General features: G+C 30.6%; 1 long non-coding RNA gene across 1 annotated transcript; it reads left to right on the top strand.

Moving 5' to 3' along the window:
* Window positions 1-1,458: 1,458 nt before the first annotated feature.
* LOC111204051 lies at window positions 1,459-4,059 on the top strand. Its single transcript, XR_002656472.2, has 4 exons — window positions 1,459-2,325; window positions 2,417-2,482; window positions 2,893-2,953; window positions 3,080-4,059. It is a non-coding gene; the product is annotated as an uncharacterized LOC111204051 (long non-coding RNA).
* Window positions 4,060-5,666: the final 1,607 nt, after the last annotated feature.

Here is a 5,666-nt window from a genome sequence, read left to right as displayed (position 1 = left end):
ATACTTTAATTTATTGTTTTGAGTTATTTTTTGAATAATGTATTGGATGTGGAATGGATCTGGTCATGCCTCTAAACCAAATGAGAAATAGATTCACATCCATATAATTAAAAGAAAAACCGATAATAACCGGCTGCAACGAAACCCTAAAGTGCAATACCAGCTGTTATGTACTTTTAAAATTTTGGAAATATACTAGTATGTGTTAATGCTTGTAAAATTGTATACTCCACTCCTTTTTTTATGTAACGAAATCTCTAGATCCGGTCAAACAAATTCCTGAAACATTAATGCACTTTGAATTTACTGTCACTGCCAAAAGATTTAAAGAAACCCAAATTTTATGAGTAACATATATATCTAATGCATGCATGCATTATGGTAAATACATTGATATATATCTTGCTGTTGCCAAAAAAAAAAAGATTTTGTGTTGCTTAAATATTGTACAAAACTATTCTTCATGTGAAAAAGTATTTTTTTCATATCAGGGTATATACTTGTTTAATAGTATCAAATGCGTTTCTGTCGCACTAATAAATTTCTATCTTAGAGCATTTCCAAAAAGAAACTCTATTTTGAAGCTTCCAAAATTTTATATTTGAACTTTAAAAGTGTTCTTTTCCAAAAACAAAACTTCAAACTCAACTTCAAAAATATTTGTATTTTATAATATGATCCTTATATTTGCCATAAAAATTTGAATTCATAAAACTTTTATAAATAACTAGCCCACATATAAACATATTACAACAATATTAATAAATAAAATATTCGATTAAAATTTAAAGCATTAAATAAAAATAACTGAATTAATATTAAATTTCAAATAAAATATCATATTATTCCATAAAATGATAATCGTAATGCATATATGATCTATTAGTGCATTTGAAGTAAAAATGACTCTCCTTATTTTTACTTTGTAGATTACGAGCTAAAAGTTATTAAAATCGGGTGATATTAATACTTATAAATACATTAGACCGGAACAAGAAAGTAAAAGAGAGACATAAAATATTGCTAAAAGACTAATTTATTTTCGATGATATTAATACTCGTGAATATATTTGATATGAACAAGAAAGAATTGTATGAAAAATACATAAAAAAGAACAACAATAACAACAACCATCTCCAGTTACACAAAATAAATTGGACAATATTTGAAAATTTTGAAGGTTCCAGATCAAACTTACCTGACTATTAGTGTTGTTATAATATTTAAATTTGTGTAATAGTTATGTCGTCACGTAATTTTTAAAAATATTTTTTGTTAAGTTTTTTTTGTATATTATTGTTGTCTAAATCTAGTTTAAAATATTTTAAATCGTATTTTAAAGTTTTATTTAATTTTATGTGTAAAATTTAAAATCTGCAAAAAAATTTAAAATATTTATGAGATATAATTTTTTTAAGGATTAAAACAATGAATGAGAAAATATTTATGAATCATAACGGTGATGTGTAATTGTAGGGACCAAAATAAAAATAAAAATATTAAACTTCAGATTTGAATTTTTTAGTAGTGAAACTTCATATTCGAAATTATGGAGTGTCTTCTGGGCTTACTCTTAGTTTTATAAAGAAAAATGATTTTTGTCACCGAATTTTATTAATTTTCTAGGCTACTAGCATTTGAAAGGCACCTTAGCCAATCACCTGGATAATGACAAATCTAATAAAAAAGCTATTACGTTGTTTCTGAGTCTCTGACAATCACAATACTAAAAGCAGCATTTCCTCAAAATCTATGCTGCCACGTCATCAAAAATAATTGGCCAATCACAACATTTTATTTTTGTTTTGGGTCTCAATTGTCTGGGCTTGGGTGTGTGGATTTATTAAACCATATTCTGTGTTTTCATTTCAGGCCTATCTCTAAATATAATGCATTGAGACCCGAAATCGCATGTCGTCATCTAAGTCGTATCTTCATCTTACGGCCGCCGCTTTTTCCGAGATGAAAGTCGATGATAACGCCATGGACGTTACAACGTTTCATCTTGCTCTTCTTTACTTCCTGTTAATTCGTGATTTCTCCACTCCTCAGCATTCAATCCGACTCCTTCTCTTCCCGTACCTACTCACTAGAGCTTCGGGTATAAATACTTCCTCATCCAGACATGAGCATCACAGCTTCGACGAGAACCAGAAGATCTCTCTGTTCAATTTCTGGTTATTACAATGGCGAATTCCCAAGTCTTTCTTGCTGATTTGAAAGCAGGACGCTGCTCCAACGTTGCGGAGGTCCAGAGGGAAGCAAGAAATGTGAGGAAAGGAGGTGAATTGACGAGTGTTGACATGCTCTTTGTCGATGAGAATGTAAGCCTCTTTTCATAGATATGATTTCAGACAAGAACATATATATATTTGGTGTGGTAGTCTTATCATTGTTCGTTCTTTATGATCATAGTTCAAGGAAAGGTTTGCTTGTGTCCTACCCGCATTCAGCTTTTACCAACGTAATGCGGTGAACAAGGTTAGATTTCAAGTGTGATTAGTTTGTATTGATCTTTTCCTCATTTAAAATGAACTCCGTGACTGTATTAAAAAGCAGAAAGAAGCAGCTTTATAAAGGTTTTTAGTACGTATACTAAAATAAGTGTGGATAGGAGTAATAAGATTGGAGAATTTTAGTTGATTTTCAGACTTAATTTTGTTTGGATGTTGCTTTTAAATGACCAAACCAGAGACTTAAGACATGTATGTGTGCCATCATGATGCTCTGATTGTGCTATGACCCAAAAGTTTTCAGTTTTTTTTGTTAGTTAAACACGTGAAAGCTAAAATGTTCATAAGTTCGATTTAGAGTTGTAAACAAAATTCAAAGTTATAATATTCCATATAGTTGTATAGGCTATTGACTTTTAAATATTCCATCGGTTACAGCATTGAAGACGTTCACCCAAACGGTGGAATCAAGAAATTCAAATCTTCTGTCTACTCCAACGTAAGCTTCGTCCAATCATTTTACTCTTTCTTCTAATCATTTTACTCTCAAGTCAATCATGACAATATCGAGTTGTAGCGTGCACTGAGTCTCCTAATATACTTATATCTCTCTTATACTTTTCAGTTTATATTTTCCTTTCGTCTAAATCAAAACTGGTTCCCCAATCCAATCGTTCTCAAGTCATGTCGCTCATACAACAAGGTGAGATGGCTTTGTCTGCAAATCGGTTTCAAAGGTTACGAGAAGTAGCTCGAGGTCATCTTTCAAGACTCCAAGGGATTTGGTCTCTGTGCTCTGATCAAGTCGCAGTTGGACAAAAAACTCACTCTTGCTGCATGTGTGATCGTGCTCTGAGTCCAGTTTCTTTGTCTACCCCCACAAAGTCATCATCAAGACTTCTTCATCTTCACATCTGAGTGAGAGCGGGAGCAAGGCTGCAGACCCAGACCCAGTTGGGACATCACCAGAGCCTACAACTAAGAAGCCAATGAGGTGTACCAATCTTGAGTAGACGTTATAGTGGCTCTCAATTATCTATCATATTTTCATAGTTTATGCTTTCAGTTTAATAATTGTAAGGCTTATTAGGTCTCTGTCTATGCAAATATTTGGGCTTTGATATTTTAAAATTAAACACTTATACACCTAAGTGAGTCAATAACATAATATTTCCCAGCTTCTTATTTCTCTTCCAAACACACTCCATCGAAGATAAATTGACTCTACAGGAAATAGCTTTCCCCGACATACAACGTTTTTTAAAACTTCGGGGATATAAACATAAGAACGTAGCTGGGTGGATGTCTTCCACCTGAGTGTGAACCCAAAGTTGACCTTTAGTTCGTCAAAAGCTTTTAACACAAGAAAAATTCCAGAAAATGTTGTGTTTTTCAGTTTTGCCAATTTTGTTGATCAGACGGCAATATAAGCACTGCGATTAAACTATGTTTGGCACACTTTGACTCTAAAGAACGATTGTCCAATTACCACCATCCACAGATATAATAAACTGAAAAACTATTAATAAATAACAAAACAATTTAATCCATCGTAACAGTAAACTAAATGGAATAATCTGGAAAAAGAAGTCCAAGTCTTAGTTTACAATATACATTACAAACTAAAATAAAATAAAAAATGCAACACAATAAACATGAATTCAAGATTATTTTGAAGACAAAGTATTTAACCAACATGTCCACAATGAATTCTTAACATATTCTCACATCTATGACATGGACAAAACATGTAAGGATTGTTAATACTTTAAAAGGAGAAAACATTTGTTATCTTCATTCAAACACATGCATTTACATGTTTTTCTTTTGGAACATCAATTTTACTTTATGCTTTAAGATCAACTATATTTACTTTGGTGCAACTATCACCTATTTATTCTATTTTTATTGAATCGATTAGTGAAAATCACTTATGCTATTCATTTTTGACCTAAACAACTTCAAAACAAAGTAATTCACTACAATCATTAAGGACTATCAAATTGATACAAAAAAAATTAAAATTATTAGAAAATAAAACATACGAACCCGGCGCGTAGCGCCGGAATACCACTAGTGATATATAATAATACTATAGTACATAACGTTTCATATGCTAATTGAATTGTTTCTTGTAACATGTGAAGCAAGGTAATTATCGTGCATTGAATAAGTATAGTCATTAACTGCTTAGCTGTGTACGAGTTGCTATCTAGCTGCTCACTGTACGTTCGTATCATTTTCTACTCAATATTTAACTGTTCTACTTCTTAACTCCACAATTTCATATAAATGCAATTTTTGTTAGTTATGTGACTTATGTCTAATACAGATTAACAACTATTAATAGGGTTTTCAGAAAAAAGCTCCAAAACCTTCATGCAACGTGAGAACAACATTGCATTTGTATTTAAATTTACAGATACAATAGTAATAATCATCTTATTTTTACTAGAGAAATTTACTACTACTTAAATTAAACAATTTAAGAATTTACTACTAATTTCTTGACGACGTGAAAGCCGACAAGCCTATTGTTCTTCTCTCTTTATAAAATGGATCCTGGTAATGCTTTTTTGTTACTTTCCACAGAATCCAATGCAATATTGCAGACCGACGTTTTTGTTTTCTTTGATTATTTGCAAGCCTTTTTTTTTTTTTGCAAGCCAGTGTTCCCATGTTATCAACCGCTATTTTAACGCAATACTGCAAACCAACTTTCATTTTGTAGGCTTGTAGCTATCCTAAAATATAAAACTATTCAGAACTACAAAAAACGTTTTGAAAGATTGCTCAAACATTGAACTATAAATTTTTTTTTGAACTGAACATTGAACTATAAAATATTGTGGTAAACTTAAAAGAGATCATAGCCAACTATCTTTATAACTCTAATTTATTGTTTATTTTACAAATTATAAAAATTATTATCTTAACAAATTTACAATCAACAATTATATATATTTTATAAACATAATTTTGCTTCTAACTAATGATTTTACTTGGTGTACTACACTAAATAGTTTTATGAATATTCATAAATTTTACATTTCATAATTCTATTTGTACAACGAAATTGCTTACGAAGATCTACATTCAGTCTAAAAAAGATCTACGTTTAATAAACTTATTTTCATCATGCTGGTGATTATTTAAAACAATTTCTGATAGTCTTACATAATTACGATGAATCACATTTTAAAGATTTCAAA

Source organism: Brassica napus, chromosome C6, assembly GCF_020379485.1.
Source record: "Brassica napus cultivar Da-Ae chromosome C6, Da-Ae, whole genome shotgun sequence".
NCBI lineage: Eukaryota > Viridiplantae > Streptophyta > Magnoliopsida > Brassicales > Brassicaceae > Brassica > Brassica napus.
The sequence above is the reverse complement of the archived record's forward strand: the minus strand, read 5'-3'. Positions and strand labels throughout refer to the sequence as shown.